This window comes from Kryptolebias marmoratus, linkage group LG12, assembly GCF_001649575.2.
Source record: "Kryptolebias marmoratus isolate JLee-2015 linkage group LG12, ASM164957v2, whole genome shotgun sequence".
NCBI classification, from domain to species: domain Eukaryota; kingdom Metazoa; phylum Chordata; class Actinopteri; order Cyprinodontiformes; family Rivulidae; genus Kryptolebias; species Kryptolebias marmoratus.
Window position 1 is genome coordinate 18697581 of NC_051441.1, and position 19009 is coordinate 18716589.

The window sequence follows — 19009 nt, forward strand, 5'->3', positions numbered from 1 at the left end:
TACAAACAAATAGTCAGTACAGTGCATAATGCCTTTAAAAAGAGTATCATAGCAGGCTAGAATATAAAAAACTAGTCCCATATTCCAATGCAGCTTTCTCAATTGTCTTTAAAATAAGTTTAAATCTATTAATGAAATTAAGGAGGACAATTGCATGTCCTGCAGCTTATTCTAAGATAAAGGGGCAGTTTAAAATGCTTTGCTTTTCATTTTCATTTTGCTTTTCACCTCACCAAAGGTAAGGTGAGAGTCATGAAGGACTATAATCGGAGTGTCTACTAGAACCTATGCAGCTTACAACAAAAAATCACTTCATTTTCATGTTGTATGACAAGCTTGTTTTGTTCCTTTTGTCAAAGCCAAACTTTCTTGGTTTAAACTCCAGCCAACATTAAGTAGGTTACTGCCGATATTTCCAAGTCTTTTGATTGGGTGGATCTTAGCTAGTTCAGTGAATCATGTGATTTATGTTTCTTTTTTCCCCCTAAAATGAGCAGCTCTGCTATACGTAATTGTCTTTCAGTGCCCCATATAACAACAGTTTGTCTTTTTGACACAGGTCATCGTGCTGCCTGAATCAGTCGAGGCCCGGCTAATTACCGAACACACCTCTACATGTCTGCCTCCATCCTTAAGTCTGAGGTGTGAGGTTCTGCTCTGAGGGCTTGGTGAGCTATGCATTGAGGTTTGATGTGAGCAGCAGTGAGCCCGTGACTCACAGTCTTGGCTCAAACCTCAGAACTTAGTCACTAGTGCGATGTGATGGTCTCATCTAAGCCTTTGCTTAAGAATAATATCTGCATGGCAAATTGTGTGCTAAGGCTATGCTACAAGCACATAGCTGTAGGCAATATGTTACAAATTGTTGTTTATTGTGACAAAATAAATACTCTCTTGGCATCATCACTGCACAGATTTTATAGTAAGGATTTGTAAATGAAATGATTCCAGTGCACTGTCTGTGTGTGTCGACAATGATGACTAGTGCTATGGTAGAGAAGTTTATATCCAATGAATCTTAGTGTTCCGTGGTAAAGTGTCCAACAAGTATTAGCAGAGTTCATATAAATAATGGCATCATCATCAATAAGAGGTGGCAGCAACAATTTGCATGATATAAGTCTGTAAGGGAGACCCAGTTTTATTGTCAGTCTTTGAAAAAGTCTTTCAATATGGGGCCAAAAGGAAAGATTTCTGTCATTTAAAATACCAAGACATTTGTAAAAAGAAAATTAGAAGAATTTACTAAAGATGCCTAAAGAGGTGTGGATTTATTTGTGTTTGTTTTGTTTGACAAAAGCATACCTTTAGTTTTGACAGCATTTAGTATCAGTTTGAGATAAAAAAAAAATGTAAGTGGACAATGTCAAATGCAAACTGCAGATGATCAAAAACCAGGGAAACAGTGTGACAATAAACGTCAGTGTCTTCAGCATAAAGATGCACAGATGCATCAGCAACATTCTGTTCTGTGTTGTTCATGTAAATTATAAACAGAGTCAGTCCTAAAACCAAACCTTGAAGCACGCCTTTTGTAGTATTCAGCTAACTGGAAAAGATTATATTTCTGCTTTGAACTGCCACCAACACATTTATAACCTTGATGTTCTCTTTTCAGTTTGATTTTTATTCATCGATGCTATAATTTGAACAAAAGCCTCTTGTAAAGCAGCGCTCTGTGGTTCATGATGCTGTGACAAACTTTATGCGCACCCCATACATCAAAGCTTCTCACTGACTGTCTCTTTGAAGTCTCAAAAAAAAAACTTTGAGGTGTTTCATAATTTACCAGCTATGACGCTTTGTTAGCTCAGCAGAGATCAGGAAATATGTGCTACGGGCTGCCTGATTAGCTACTGCAGAGCACTGACTTCACATTTCCATTTCATGTGTGAAAATGAGATGATGGAGTTATAGTGGGTTTACTGAAACTCCCTGCAGGTTATCTTTTGACTACACATACAGTAATGGCCTCAGGCACAAGGAAGGGATGATATGGATTAAATATGCTGGAATCTACATGCTTTTTATTTCTCATTTGGGTAAATATTTTATTATAGATTTTACAGTTTACGAGGCATGTTAAAATAATAAAATTTAACTTATTTTAGCTGGAAAATTGTTTCATTCTTTGATAAAAATCATTTTAAGACCCCATTTTTTTAAAAACTTAATGACAAATCTTACCAGTAATACTTCATGTGAACATTTTTATTCTAAAACAAAATGTGTTGATGAAAAAGTAGGACAGCACAAAAATCTATTGAACTTATAAAACTGGTAATTGAAAAAATCTCCAGTGGTATAAAAGGTTTATGAAATAACATTTGCATAAATTGCTGTAGAATGTCTTTAAACTGAGTTGTTTTAAGAGGGCAAGAATTTGCTTTGGAAATGTCCCAACTCAAATGGGTTCAATAATAAAATGCAAGAGGTTTAAAGAAAAACACTTTTCTTTTTTTTCTTTTAGCGAAAGTAGCATTCCTCATGCCTCATGTTTTAAACAAGTCTTGCTGTTAGCTGTTTTAAAATTTACAAATGCAAATGTATCCTCCTGAACCTGCATTTGTGTTCCCAGTACAAATCCAGGAACTTTTAACTTTAACTTTTAAAGCGTTCCCAGGTTGTGGAATGTGTTGCTTCTACTTTGCATTGATTTTGTTGATTCTTTCATTTAGACAGGCTTTTAATTAGACTGTATGATTTTGTTTTTATTTGTTTTTATCCTATGTTTTAGTTTTGCTTTTGTAACCTTCTGTGTTACCTGTCAAATCTATCAACAAATCTATGAGATTGACCAAACGGTTCGGTCTGACTAGCTTTAAAGCAAAATGTCACTCACGTTAAGCTTGGTTCTTTTTTCAACCATTACTCAGTAACTCTGGAGGTTAAGCATCTAAACATCTGCATTTTTTTGACACCATTTGTCTGTTTGGTTCAATGCTGGGTGACAAACTCCTAAACCTTTTGATTCTCTGTCACATTTTGACTCTCAGATAATAAGATGGATAAACCTGGTAATAAGTGTTTTTTGAAGGCATGCACTTTACTCCAAACATCTTTTAGACCATGGTATTTATAACTCTAGTTCTTTAGTTCTTTTGTGTTACTCAAAGTAATCTGAAACCTTCTTGCTTGTTTTTGACGAACTAAACTGAAAGCACATCTGAAACAGAAGAGCCCGATGTGCTGTCGCTCGCAGACATTATTCTAAAATTCAAAATGCAAAAGCAGATTTTCATTTTTTGGAGTCGGTCTGATTGACTATTCCACTCGTGACTCATCTGATTCCTCTGTGGTTGGAAGGAGAGAAATTATCTGCAAGAACACAGACCAACAGAAGAAACGGCACACATGTGGATGCCGTAGCCTGTTTCACTTACAGTGGGTGAGGCTTCTTATCCTCCTCTGCCTTATCTTCTCCTGCAGGGCTCAAAATGGTCTTTTAGTGCTGTCACTTTCTTTTTACACATAGCTCCTCTGCTCAGGTTTGAAGTGACACTGGAGCTGTGGTGGGAGTGGGTGTGATCATGTGCGCGCCGGTGCGACTGTACACAAGAGATAAAGTACTGAATGCTTCTGGTTGTTGAAGAAACATTCTAACACAAATAGTTTAATCACAGATTTCAGAGCAGCACAATCAGAAAAGACTATGTTGAGTTTATTCTTTCACATTGGTGAAACAGATGGCCATTAATAACACATTGGCTACACCAGTCGCTACATTATACGGATTTAAAGTCAATGTTTCCATCCGCGTTTTTACACACAAACTCATAAAAAAGATGTTGATACGCGGGTTGCCACCCGCTGGTTTTAGGATTAAGCAACAACAAACAGATTTATTACTGAAGGAAGATCGATGATGACAAACAGCAGCTTTGTATTTCGTTTTAAAAATGTGTTAATTACAAAGAGAATGAATAAACTGAGTTAATTTGCCATGTTTTGAAAACAACTCAAGGGACGAAGTCATCAATAATATTCAGCTTACTAAATCAACACATGTAGTGTAATTATTTAACAGTACTTACTTGTTATTATGAAATACAGTAAGGTACTATTGAAATTCATTATAAATTTACAGAAACCCATTACAGTGTAAAGACTCCCACAAGGTACTGCTGGGATTTGAACCCAGGATCTCCTGTTTACGAGACAGGCACTTTAACCAACTAAGCCACAGCACCTCCACATTCAGTGGCCCAACAATGTCTAAAAGGTTTCTGGTCACAGGCAGACATTTGGTATTCCACGGTTAAAAAGTAGGGGTAAAAAGAAGGTAAAGGTAGTCAAAGCACTGTGATTAGTATTATTTCTTAAGAGGACAAGCATATACCAAAGAGAAACAACATTCAACAATAAAAAAAATACTAAACCTACATATATTTCAAAAGAGTAGAAAAGATAACAGTTTGAAAGAAAAAAGGCTGGGATTTAAATCTAAGATGTCCTGTTCACAAGACTTAGCTGGAGTTGTGCTAAGTTTTGCTGCAGCTGCTCGTTTTGTTCCTCCCTTTCTAAAATTTTGTTAACCACAAAGAGAATTGTGAAAACTGAGTTAATTTGCCACGTTTTGAGAAGGATACGAGGGAGACGTTTGCCACACATTTAATGCTTTGCGCTTCACATCAACTCGGCTGAGTTCTGCTCTGCGACCCTTTTGGTTCCGCGAAGCTCGCCTCATTTCTGAAAGCTCATGTCTATGCAGGATGTGGCCTTCCCCAATTGGTGATTTCTAAACAGTCAGAGGCAGCAAAAAGATGAACTAATCTTTGGGGCTATTTTTAAAATGTTTTGTAAATGTGCGTAAAGATTTTGGTGAGAAAAACAGTGTTTTAAAAATGCTTTAAAATGATTAAAAACTCAATGATGTACCAACCAATTTTGGGCATGCCCACTACGTGGTCTTAAAAGCAGAGCAACAATGGAGCCATTGTCACAATTGTTGCTTTTCTTTCTTTTATGCTCTTTTTCCTACTTTTTTTTTTTACATCTGTCTTAAATTTCAATAGTGAAACATCAAATTTATTTCTGCATTAAAAAATCTTAAGTGTGACAACAAAGCTTTACAATTTATTCAAGCAAAATGTGAAAACCCTTCAGTAAAATACAAGAGACATGAAATAAAAACCTCATCTCCGTTTGGGTCTCATACTCTGCTCAAACCAAAAGCCATAAAAAAAAAAACCCCTGAGCCTTAAGCAAAGATTTAAAAGACTCAGCAATCTCAGTGGTCTGTATAAGCAGAGGTCAACTATTCCACAGACTTGGAAAAGCCACCGCAAAAACCTAAGTGTTCTTGCTGGAGTGTAGATGTTGAGTGGATCACATAAATGTGACGGCAGGAGCATTTAAAACTTTAAAAGCAAGCAGTCAAATCTGAAAATCAATTGCATACATTAATAAAACGGTAGTAGAGAGAGGCCAAGACTGAGGTTATGTGTTCATGTTTTTAATCAATCAATCAATCAACTTTATTTCTATAGTACGTTTTTAAAAGCACAGGGGTAGCCAAAGTGTTGTACAATAAGATAAAAATAGATTAAGACAATAAGAAGAAAAACATACAAAACATACACATACAAGGTTCACGGCAGGTGTGTTTAAAGGTGCCACAAGCACCTTAAAACCTTAAGGTGTCCCAAGCTGTCTTTTAAGTACCAAAGGTGAGCTGCTGCATTCTGGACAACTAGTCAGTAATGCAGAAATAATTAGGTATCTAAACAAACATACAGAGCTTTTCTGTGGTCCAAGCAAGACTTTTTCCTTTTTTCTGGTCTTTCCACGTTAGTATTGGTAAGAAAATTGTAAATGGCATAAATTAAAAAAAGAATTTAAAAAAACAAGCAAAAATAAATTAAAAAAATTATTTGGTGAAAATTTTTCGCCAAACTAAGAATGTTGTTTTTCTGTATTAATATGTCAACGTTAGGGAAATTCTTGCCGTCTAGTGGTGCAGCATGAGTATTTCACCATTTCCGTTGGAACCTTTAGGATGGAAATTAAAGTAACGTAGACAAGCTTAGATCCTTATGCTCTGTGGTGGAGATTGGGCAGCTCATACCAAATTTATATGCTGCTTTTATTCATTTCTTTATTTTCTATATTTGGCTGTTCTTCTATCAGCTGATCATCCCACTTGAAGAATTTTGTTACTAATAAACGGTTACGTGTGTATTCATAGTCCTATCTGTAGATTTACACCATGTTACATCACCTCCTCCTTCTCAAGCAGGTAATAGCATATACTGTCTTTTTTCTAGTGAATATTAGACTTTATTGGAGGCTTCGAGGGTCTTTCTGTTAGTCAGATGGATGTGCAGTTGTCATTTTGCAGCACAGATTGTGTCTTCCTTCAAAGGCCTGTGTGTATTCTGATGTCAGCGCGACTCACTTCATCATTGGCTCAAATCACCATCAAAGCCCCAACTGACTAGTTTGTTGCAGATGGCTGCTGTGTGCTCCGTTGCCTTGTTTGTCATCGTGCCTCCGTCAAGTACTTGTTAATTAGGAAGCAGGGAGAGTCGGGCTTCCCAGCAGGCAGAAAGCTGTCCTGTAGCCGTTAGTATTTAACCCCTCTCTTCTCCTCAGATATCAGATCTGTGGATTCTGATGTTACACGCTGTTGCACGTCATGTTCGGAATAGATTTCTCTCCTTTCTTTCACTTGATCCCTTGTGCACGAACAGCGTTTCTCCAAGCACTCTTCAGTGAACATGCTTCTGTGCTCTGATGAACTGCTTTGCTTGGGAGCAAAGTGATGGTCTGTTTAAAACTGTCACAAGTCATTTAATTCCCAATACTGAGCTGGAAGACTGCTGAAGAAGTAGATAAATTCTTTCAAGGACCAAGTTCAAAAACTTGCACTTGTTTAACAGTGTTTATTTTTTACAGCTTGTACATGAAATATTAGAACATCAGTATAAATGGATACACATCTTTTTTTCCTCCCACAGACCAAAAACATACAAGTTAGGTTCATTGGTAACTCTAAATTGTTCCTAGGTAAGAGCGTGAATAATTATATGTTTTGTTTTGTCTCTATGTGGCCCTGTGATGGACTTGGACTTAGAAAAGAGGAGTGGATTAAAAAAACAATGCATGAATCTTTTTAGTGAGGTTGGGTTTATTATTGGAGTGGCAGCTTATCCTTGATTGAGGCCTGTGTACACTGCTGTGGCTTGGTTGTTAAGAATTTAAAGCAGAACTGCCCACATTGGTCTAATTCTTACACTACAACCCTATAGCGCATCAGTGTCTGGCTCGGGATCTTCTACTGGCTGCATCCTGATGAGGTTTGACAGAGTTGGCATGGAGCACAAAGTAATATCATCATGGGAATGTGCTGCTGATGTATAGAGAGCTGTGGGGGCAAAGAACAGCATTTTGTGGATTTATTTTACCAAGAGTGTGGCACCATCATTAATTTATCACATTAAAGGAGGTTTTCTACATTTGCAATGATCCTTCAGGTCATGTAGGATGTGGAGAGCATAACAGGATTGTCATCCACTGAAGTGGGTCTTAATAGAAAAGCTCTTCTTCTTGTTTTGAGTGGAGCTAAGTTAAGTGGTCGTTTTTGCTTAACTAAAAGTTGATCAAGTTTCTAAAATAATCAACTTTTTCATTTTTCTTTTTGTGTGTGTACAATTAAACCAAAATGCTACCAATACGATGTAGGACCACACTTTAATAAAGACTGAGACAGATTTGTTCTGGTTCTGGTTTATTTGGTTGACATAAGCATTGTTTTCACTTACATGTGTCCCAAACCATCCAAATATAAGCACTCATCCTTCTACTCTGATTCCACTTTCTGTACAAATCCCTCAACAGACCTTTTACAGATTTTCTGATGTCATGGAAAAATAAGATCTGATGACATGCAGGAAAAGCCGAGGTCCCACTGTCATCTTACTGTGTTTACTGTCTGAATATTTTTGGGCTTAAACTGGTCCTCTGATGTTGGTCGGAGTCTTTGTTTGAACAATTGTGCCGATTAACATTGTGACAATGTCCTCAAAGTGCATAAATATACTCCCATTATTCTTTTTTAAGGCCTTCTCAGCTTCAAATGCTGGTAGTCAGAATGACTCGTCTCATGAGATTTATATGACATGCAAAAAACACTTACGTATTCCCAGTCTCACTTGTTTTCTTTTAAGAAAAGTGTGCTTTGTACTCTTCATGTCATTGAAATGAAAGTCGTAAATTCTTGACTTGACAGTAGTTTCACCTTCAAGTATAGAGTAAATTTATCTGTGTGTGTTTGTATTGTGTGTGGTGGGGTGTAAAAGCTCTCATAATTTACATCCTATGGCGGTGGATTGGTGGTGTCATATCAGATGCAGGTGTTTCCATGCTCACTCAGCATCTACTTTATCACTTCAGCAGACCATTCTTTTAGAAGTTAAGCCGTTGTTGTAGGTCTTCACCATGCCTCCTCATCTGTCGCATGCCAGCAGCCAGCCCTGCAGTTTGAAAACTTTCCTGTCGCAATACTAATGACAAAACAGTTAATTCCGTTTGAATTGATTGCAGAATTGTCAATCATTACACAGAGGTGCAGAAAATAAATGTTTTCATTGATTTATTTCTTAGGCATTCGGCAATAATGCAGGTTTTGTCCATGCAAGATTAAAATTAATCTAACCCCCCCCCAAAAAAAAAAAAAAAAAAAAAAAAAAAAAACAACAGGTGACACATCTTCATTTCAGGCCTCGTCTATTCTACTCCAGGTATTTTAAAAAGATTTGTTTTTCTCCGGTTATATTGTGTCTTCGTCCACATGATTCAGACAAAAAGGCTGAAGTACCCAGGTCACACTACAGATGGAATATGACTGCATTTTAATACCAGAGATATTTTCAGACAGGAAGGAACTTTTAAAAATTGACACTATTCTGTCTGCTTTTTGTTAAGGCTCAAAAATAAATGGATCAACCCGAAATGTAGGCCTCTCTCATTCGTTGAAATTGTTGGTTATTTGGAAGTTGTCCAGTTGTGAAAAATAACAATAATATAAGATATACTGTAGATGGGGAAAAAAAACCTTTGTGATTGAGTTAAAGTAAATGTGCAGTACATACTCTGTGCTTCTGTTTCCAGATATGTTTCATACATCTTCTTCTTTGTGTTTAACTTTTTCTCTGCTGGTTTAAACTAACCTTTAATGAATCAGCGTTGTGGAGGACTGTGTGCTTGCCGTAAGCGGGAGTCGAGAAGTCAGAAAGTCGTCTCTCATTCACATGGTTCCTTGAAGAAAATTGCATCATTTTGTTTGTGTAGTAGCTTCCTCTGCCCCTTCACAACACAAGGCCCTGGCTGAACTTTTTTCTCACAGGTGCTTGCACCAAGTATTGTGTGATTGGTCAGAAGTTGTTGCGGGCGTGTTTATGCAGAAAAACAGGTGAGCTATAATAAAGTCATTTTGCTTCTACTGCTCTGCTGAGAAGCAGCTGACCAAGTCTGTTACCAAATACAGTCAAACCTGTTTTAAACGCTGTAGGAGGAGGGAGGAGCAGAATGTCTCATAGACTATGAAAGGTGTGTGTGAAAATGAACGTCTTGCAACCATCTGACCGCAAACTGACTTCTTATAGAGTATGCCAGAGTCTTGAGTCTTTGTAAATATGTAACAATAGAAAAAGCACAAGACTGTTTTAAAAGCCTGGCCCTGAATCTTTCAATGACTTTCTATGAAATGAACATAACTCTCCATGTTCTTTCCCTCCTGTTGAAGGAAATCAAAGAGCTGCTGCAAGCCTACATGTTTCAGTCACATGCATACAAACACTTACTTTCTCCAAACGAAACATATGATGCCACCAAATGTCCACACGTTGATCCACCCACAAAGTGTCTGGATAGATATGGCGTGCTGGCTCTGCAATCCGCTTACAGAAGAAACATTCAGCGTGCATTTTAATACAGACATGACCCAAATATGAAATAACTATTCATTTTCTCACTGTCTTCGTCATTAAAGTACAGCCTGAAATCTGTATTGAGCCAGCTGTGATTGGGCAATTGTTTGTTAAATTATTCAATGTGGAGTGCTTGGTGCTCACACACAGAAATTACATCAGGAAGCAATATCTTCATAGACTTTTGCACCAAATATTGCTTATGCTGAAGCTCCTTCAAGTTGATTGGGTACAATAGTCTTTAAATCATACCAAAGGAATCAAGGGCTGGACTTTGACTGAGCCATTTCAGAACAAAAAACACTAGCAGTGTGTTTAGGGTCACTGTCCTGCTGGAAGGTGAGCCTACATCCCAGTCTAATGTCTCTGAAAGACTCAACTTCTTCCAAATGTTTGGAGAAATAATTCTAAATGGTCTGCCTTATTTATTATTACACGCTGCTGAAAGCAAAGACAGCACAATGATACCCACAACACAATCCGTGTTTGTTTTTCTGTACCAGTAGGAAAGCATTTCATGAATCACTGGAATTTGAACCAAACTTTCAGAAAATAATCAGTGGATGAAAATCTACAGCTTGTAAACCTTTGGAGTCAATTCAAGTCCAGATGACCGCCATCATCTTTAACCTGTGTGGAGAGATTGGTGGAAGACCTTCCTACTTACAGTTGTTGATTCCTGGGCCTATCAGAACAGGTGTATAGATACTGAGATCATTTGACACTTAGATTGCCCAAAGATGGATCTTATTTAACAAATTATGTTGCTTCTGAATGTAATGGGTTGGCCGAATACATACACACAAAGCACTTTTCATTTTCTCTATTTCAAGTTTCAAGATTGGTTAAAAAAATATATTCACATTGTAAATCCATTTACTTTCTAGGTTCTAAGGAAAAAATAATAGAAAGAATACTAGAAGCACTCGTAGAGAGCAAACCTCTGCCAAGGCCAGGGGGTTCATTAAACAATTGTAGAGACTGGATCACTTGATCTGAATCATCACCACAACTGAATCACTTGTTTTTTGTGACAACCCCACATTTCCTGTAAATTTCATCACAATCTGTTTATCAGATTTTAGGTAATCCTGCTAACAGACAGAAGGTGGGACAGACAAACAAACCAACCATCACTTCTGAAAACACAACCTCCTTGGCGGAGGTAATCAGGGGGGTGAATACATTTGCAACGCACTGTAAGATGAGAATATTCCTCTGTTTCAGCCCATATAATGAGTGCCCTTCCTCTCTTCTTCTGTCCTTCACACAGTTTCTCTGTGCTCCCCTGAGACTCAGAAAAAAGGAGTCTGGAATCAGTAATGTTAGATTTAATGAGTGCGTGAAAAAGGATTACCATGTACTGGAGGTCACAGGAAATTAAAAGAGTGCATACTTTAAACCATGCATCACTTAGAATGCACTTATGTTGCACATTGTTTGAGAACCATTTGCTTGCCATCAATTTATGGTATAAAGCTTTCAAGTTATGGCCCTAAAGTATAAGAATGGAACTATAGATACTTGAAAAGTGTTTTTGTATGAAAAAATCTAGCAAAGCAACTGTGTAAAGAACTCCTTTTAATGCATATTATTATTTTGTGCATATGCATATTATTATTTTGTGCATGCATGAGTAATTTTTCATCAAGCGTCTCTGCAATGAGAGCAGAGCTGCACACGCACTATGATTCAAGTCAGGGTTTTTTATGATCCTGCAGGGTTCTACTGTCTGCCTGGAATAATAAGATATCTGCTCAGGATGGGGGGAAAAGGAATTCGACATTTCAGCTGCTATGATAAACAAGGGCAATACTAATGAAATTATTCTGAGGACATACATCTATACACGTTTGTTTTTTTTGCTGGCCTTTAAAAAGAAATCTCCCCAAAAATGTCCTGCCCAGTATTAGTATGCTGTGAATAACCAAACAGTAATTACAGAAGAACCCTTTGTGTTTGTATATTTGAACTCAAAGACTGCTTCACTGGTTGACAAATGTATTTTAGGCTTCCTTCATGCTGGATGACAACATCCCTCCACGCCCCCACTACCAAGGATGATCTTGGCAAGGTCTGCAGGGTTGTATTAAGAATGCAGTAAGCTTCGTATTAGGGTTGGAAAATTGTAAAAAATTGAAAAACATTTTTTTTAAGAAAAAAATCACGAGTCATTGGAAGCTGAACAATCATCACTCTTTTGCTGATTAAAAGGACTTCTTAATGGCTCTAAAGTTGAATTTTGAATTCTGTAATCATTTTAAAATCAACCAAGACATACATTTTAATAACAAATAAGCAAATGACTAAATAAATAAAAATAATATAAAATAGTACAAAAGAAAATGTGGCTTCACCCTATTGTTAAAATGAGCTTTTCGTTCGCCTAATTTATAAGACATTTGACAAACAACAGCTGAATATAATCAAACAGCTTGTGATTTTTGTTAGAACCAGATAAAATGAAGTCTCACTGTGACACAGGGAGTTTCACTACCAACTATCAACTGTTAAACTGATTCTCCAAAAAATTAAACTAATGTACTTGTTTTATTTGCATCACTGTGGCACTGTTCTCCTGCAGATCTGATTTCTGGTTTTGTGCAATGAGGCACTGCTGATGGAGAGGCTTACCGGGATAAACACTCATTTTGTCATTGGTGTTTATTCACTGTTAGTCCTCCACTAAGGTTTTGTCCAAACAGTGAAGCCATGGTCTTTAAGGATACCCAAGTGAACTGACCATAATAGTAGTGGCACCTGTAATTTTTCCTGCAGGTTCCAGCTCTCGGAAAAATGTGCTGTGACGATAAGGGCATGATGACAGAAGTTGACCATATGTCTGTTTTCACCGTTATAAAGTTGCTTGCCCTGTCTACCCCCACCCCAAAAGAAAATAAAAAACACACACTAAAAACAGCTGTGTGAATATAATGCCAATTGTTGTTACTGAATTGATAATGGCCCTAAAAAAAACTTTTAGCCTATTTGTCACAGTCCACTGTTCCTGCTCACAATCCACAGCCTCAGGAACTTTCCACAGCCTCTCTGTTCATGCCACGCCTCCTGATTCCAGTAATTAGTCCCATCATCTCCACCTGTTTCTCACAGTACTAAAGCTCACTCTCCACACCAAGCCAGTGCCAGATTATTGAAAGGTTTTTGCCAAGTAGATGTCCAGTGTTCACTCACAGTTCATGCCCGCCTCGACCCTCGTCTCTTGCCTTCTCCTCGTCGGATACCTTCCTGGACTCAGATCACTGGTTACCGACCTCACTTCCCCTTTTTGGACTACCCCTTTTGGTTCGTACACTTCTGGTTTTGGCTGCTCTGCTCTGACCTCTCGCCTGTCTCCGGGCTCTCCCACTAGCCTGCACCCTCTCCTGAGAGACTTTGTTTATTCCCACGCACGCCCCTCAGTGGACTTACCTGCCTCGAGGCTCCCTCCTTTCCATCCCAAGGGTTTCATCCTGGGAACTAGCATTCCCGCTAAAACATTAGCTTCAATAAACATCGTAAACCTTTGCCTCTGTCTGCCTGCTCTGAGTTCGGTTTTGCCAAGCCATGTCACTATCACAGAACCCACCAACCATATTCTTCATCGCATGTGACAGAGTATGATAGGTCCACAATGGTGAGGTCATAGTTGTTTAATATTGTGGTGACAGCCTATCGGGGTCCTGGGTGCATCATGGGGGGGTGTAGTGGCATCGTAACTATGACGTAGGATCCCCCAAAGTAATAGGTTGAGTTTTTAACTAATTCTGGCAAAAGTTCTCGAGAAGCACTCAGAAATATTGTGTAACTCCTTCTTGGTAATTCTGTCATGTTTGCTTTTGGAGCAGCAATCATCATTTATTCTGGCATGGATTGGTAAAGAACGATATCTGCTCTCTTCAAGCAGTTTTCTGTGTTTCTCAGATCAATTCATATTTTGACTTTAATTATTCATACTTCCTTAATGTAAAACTCAGATTATCTCAGTATTTGGCCTTGACTACAGTATCATATCCATAATTATGTCAAACCACATTATTTAAGAATGGTTTTAAGATTGGTCACAATAGGATAAGACAGGAGTGTAGTCACAAGAAGAAAAAGTAAAGATGCTTTTAGCGATGCCTAAGTATTGTTTTGTGTTCAGTTTGACGTTGTCTTTACTTGGAAATCCCCAGAAATCTTAGTGAACTTAACATTAAGTTAGACTTTGATATTAGTTCCCAGGATGAGTAACAACAAAACAAGCTTTTTACTCTTAAACAAAATAGAAATATAAACATATTTTGGATCAAGACAAACACCACTGAATTAAGTTGTCTTTCAACTGTTTCTTTGATTGTATATAGTTAAAACTGCATTATCGTATTGTTTGTAGTGAAAACATACAGCGTGTAATTAAAGCCCATTACCTCAGCAGTTTTATCACTACAGCGGGAAGGTTGATGTATGAGCCCCACACTTTACAGGCTTCCCCCTCAGGAAGTGGTCACCTGATCAGACAGTAATGGGTCTATGGGACAAAGGGCCTGATAAATTATGCAGGAGAAGAGTGGCAGATGTGCAAGCAGTTTGAATGTGATCGCAGAAGAGAGATATCGAGTTTATGAACCACACTTTTTGTTGGGCTTCATTTTTGTCTTTAAGAGATTGTTGGTTTACCCAGAAATAGAACAGACAACAAAACAAAGCCAAAGGTTTTGTAGGTCTGATGTGGCTGCTATGAGGCTGATTCACAGCCAGAAATTGACAGCTCATTGCACGCTGCAGGCTTTTGCGAAACTAAGCTCTTTTTTTTTGTTGTCAGTCTGCATCTCTACAAACTGCTTTAAGTCCTATGATTGACATTAGCAGTCTGTGTATTTAATCTGAGAGGGCTTGATTCAAAGCTGAGTCACTGATCAGTGTGACAATACAAGAAACAGATGGCTTTCTTAAACAAAGATCAACTTTTATTCCTTAAGCAAGTATCTCATTGGGCTGCAATGGTTGGCGACTATTTGGCGAACAGCATTCTTGAAGGAGTCTCAAGACATTCATGTTGGTTTTTAATTTCTTACAAAGCGGGTCAAGGTGGGTAAGATGTGGGTGGAGGTGGGCAACAAAATGTAGTTTTGCAAGATGTGCATACAAAAAAAGGCATTGATTTTCAAAAATTGTCCATTTATGAAACTCATCTGCATCACTTCCTGGTTGCTGAGTTGCAAACACTCAGAATTCAGGGAAACTGTAACTAAAATTTGGCCTTTTTTTTTTCTGACAAATTTCTGACAATTTTGAGTCGCCAACTAGTCTCCAACAATCACAGTTCAGTGAGATACTGGCTTCAGGCCTCTTTCACTGGATGGTGAATTTGCTATGTATGGTATTACAATGTTGCTGGATCCCAGCAAATGTTAAAAACCTTTAATGTGAGAGCAGTCATGATGCTACAACACCCGTAACTGACACCAAATATTTTTTTCTGCTATTTGCCATGTTCTTCTGCGCTCTCACTAGGTTTGTGATTCCTGAAGCATCACCTTACTTTGATTTTTCAGAAAAAGGTTTATTTCTGTGTAATTAGAAACTTCTTTATGTGAGGGCTGCTAGTCCAAGTGTAATTTGTGCATAAAAAGCTTTTGAACACAAATTTTTTTTAATTTGTGGTGTAATAATAATGCAGTAAGGGTCATGGTTCGGTACAGTACAGTGCAAAATAAAACAAAGCTTTTTTTTTTTTTACACACGATAACTCCCAGAAGCAAAGATCAAAAAGTAAATCATTAAAAATCACTCTTCTTAGTATGTAAATTCACTGTAAAATAAAAAGTCATACTTTGCTAGCTTTTTTATCCAATCTGAAGTGTGAAGAATAACCAAGTGACCACGTGTCAAACAGAATGTACGATAAACTCCTGAATGGTATCCTCTAAGAAAATATTACAAAGAAAAATACCACCCATCAATCTTTTCTTAAGTTTATTTGACCCAAACATTACGCAAAATAAAAAGCACCACTGAACTAAACAAAATTTCTCAATGTGAAAAAAATATACAATAAATAAAACACTCACATTTCTCAGGTAGCTTAGTTCTAATGTGAGAAAACGATGCTTGATATCAGAGTTATTGAATAAATATACTAATGACTCGCCAAGGCATATTTCAAAGGGATGCTTAAATGCTAAACTGCCTGCCATACATGCGCCTCTCAGCTCTCTCCACTACAGCTGTCTGATCAGCAGCACCGCAGAGCTTTAGTTCACACAGCTGATGTGAATCAAACAGGCAGGTTGCTCTCTCTGGTTTTCTGAACCAGCCATGCTTTGTTTAGTGTGGAGTGTTTAGATCAGTTTCTTTCTCTGCTTCTTTTCTGCCATGGCTGTACGCAAGACGCAGTTAAAGAAAGCGTGTGCCCGCTCTGAGATCGTTTCACCACACTTTTAAGAGATAGATTTTGTTTCTCTTGCGAAAACAAATTCAGTGTCCTTTTTAGCTTCTTTCATAAAACAGTTCCATGATTTATAAACAAAGACAAGCCCCTCTTGTTGCTACCTCTGGCCAAGAAGCACAACTGTGTCCTGTACAAACATTAGCTTTCTTAAATGATGCTGGTTTGACAAAACCATAGGAGGCGTGGAGTAAAAGAGCAGTTTACATGTAGCACTGAGCTTACAATGTGTGTCAGGCGTCTCCCATTCTAATTCTTGAGTGTTAACACACACCAGTGTGCTCCATAGAGGACCTGATTACCTTTACAGACTGATGGAGAGCAACAGTTGCTGTTTTAAGGTCATTGCTGATATCTTTCCTTCTTGGCGTTGTGTCCAGCAAGGGTGGACTTAGTTTTTCCACGCACTTTTTTTTTTATCTTTTCCTTTTGACTTTATTTTAAGTTTAATAAACAATGACAGGATGGAATCTGTTGTTTTTTTTATACAAATAAGTGACTGGATCCATGACTATGAACCAGGAACGCTTTGTAAAAAATTAGAAATGACATATATTTCACAGGACTCAATGTTTTACAATAATGCACTGTATTCATTCACATTTAGACCCATATAATAGGCGTTTCTGGATACCACCGCATGCAAGGCAGAATAAGCTCTCACAATGCTTAAACTATGATGGAGGTATGCAGTTTGAGTCTGGTCGTTTAAATTCTTCTCTTTATCAGTAAGAGACAAACTCAGAAGATGTCCTGCAGTTCTTCACTTTATCTCACCAACAATGTGAACTCCCACTGACACTGCGGGAGTATTTTTAAAGATTTGGTTCACATGGAATGCAGAGATATATTCTTCTTCATCTCTCTCTCATCCTCCCACCTGTCCTCTCTTGGTGCTCCGCCCCCACAGTTACTTATTCTACTTAAGGAGGCGCTCTGCTCCGCCATGTGGGCGTCTCATACAGAGTCTTAGCAGCCCTGGGAGCTGATGTGAAATCTTGCAACGATGACACATTCTCAGCACTTTAATTTGTCTGTTTCTGCTGCAAAATTCAGAATCGTTTTAAAACATTCAGTCAAAAGTATCGGCTAAAATGTACCGACTGAGTCTTTAGCATGCTGGTGTGCATATCAAAAAAAGGTCATGAATCTTATAACTTGTGCATATTTTATATATTTTAATAAACTTCCAAATTATTGCATTTCTTACAATGCAGTAAACTTTTGCAGCAGCTCTCATTTGATTTGTGCACCATGATTGTCTAATTCTGGTCATTCTTACAGCACCTGAACACTGGCAGTCTCACTGACCATCTGTATTTTGGTACTTTCTAAGAATTTTGTTATGCACTCTATGGACAGTATCTGTGTTTCAGTTTCAAAATACTCTATGCTTTTTAAAAGTTCTTCTTTCTATTGTTGCTCCTCAGCTGTCTTGGATTAAATAATTATTGGAATAAATATTTTTGGAATAAATGTGCTTTAATGGTGTTTTCACATATTAAATATTACTCATCGGTAAAAAATCAAAAGGTAGGCAGTAATATTTTTGCCAGATTTACATATATTTGATAAGTTTGATGTGGTAGTAGCTCAATACATACTCTAAATCCTCAATACATCTCATGAGATCTTTTGATATAGCATGGAAATGTGCATAATGCTATTATTAAGGTTTGACCAAAATAACTTAATTTGTTCTCAACCCAAGGTGATCTTGATAAGATAATCCTTATTTATACAGTGAACTCATCTTGTTTGTGCCTGTTTCACATCATTTGTACTTGTGCTGTTTACAAGACTGAGAACCTCCCTCAACTAATGAAAGCCTTTGGTTTTGAGACATCTACCAGTCTCCCCTTTCCCTGTGTTTAGACTCTTTGTATGACCTTTTCATCACAATAGATGTAATATTGTGTCCCAGGCTTGGATGGATGAATGGAAGGACAAAGTTCAAACTGTCTTAAAATAAAAGCAAAACCAAACATGACTATATATTTGAAATGTTTTAATGTTAGTGAGTGGATTTCTAATATTAGGTCTAGCTGGACTCTAACCTTCTTTGACAAATCTGATTTCTTGCCATGCAGGTTTGCAACCTGTCACTTCACTTTACGTTGCACTGTCATCAATAATCACGATCTGGCCACAGTGCCCTGATTAGAGTCACCTCCATTTACATCTGATTATGGTGGGATTTGCAGTTCCACCTCCATGTTCCTCAGCTTCAGGACCCCATCTGGTGTGTTCACAGTGACATGCATCATTTCCCTCACCGTGCCTTAGGGCTTTATAGCAAATAAACGAGGGACCACTCCAGTGGATCCTGAGTAAATGGATTGGGGCAATAATAGCCGACCAGAGCTCAGAAAATCTAAATACATGAGATGGAATTTATTTTTCAATCACTGTGGAAGAGGAGAACACCTGCTGTAGCCGTCTCCTGATATTTGTAGAGCCAAGCCCACATGTGTTTATGTTAATTGTCTGGCAGTAGTGGCACTTTCTTGTATGAAGCAGCACAGCTTCATGACAAAATCTGAGACAAGACCGTGTGCTCTCAAGGAGGGAAATTGTTGGCTTACATTAAACATGTAAGACTCTTGATAAAGCTCGGGATCTTCTGTCTGCCAACACCTTGAGCTGGTTA

At 37.9% G+C, this 19009-nt stretch overlaps 1 non-coding gene across 1 annotated transcript; it reads right to left on the reverse strand.

Moving 5' to 3' along the window:
* Positions 1–4116: 4116 nt before the first annotated feature.
* Positions 4117–4190, reverse strand: trnat-cgu. Its single transcript has one exon. It is a non-coding gene; the product is annotated as a tRNA-Thr (tRNA).
* Between the last annotated feature and the right edge of the window lie 14819 nt (positions 4191–19009).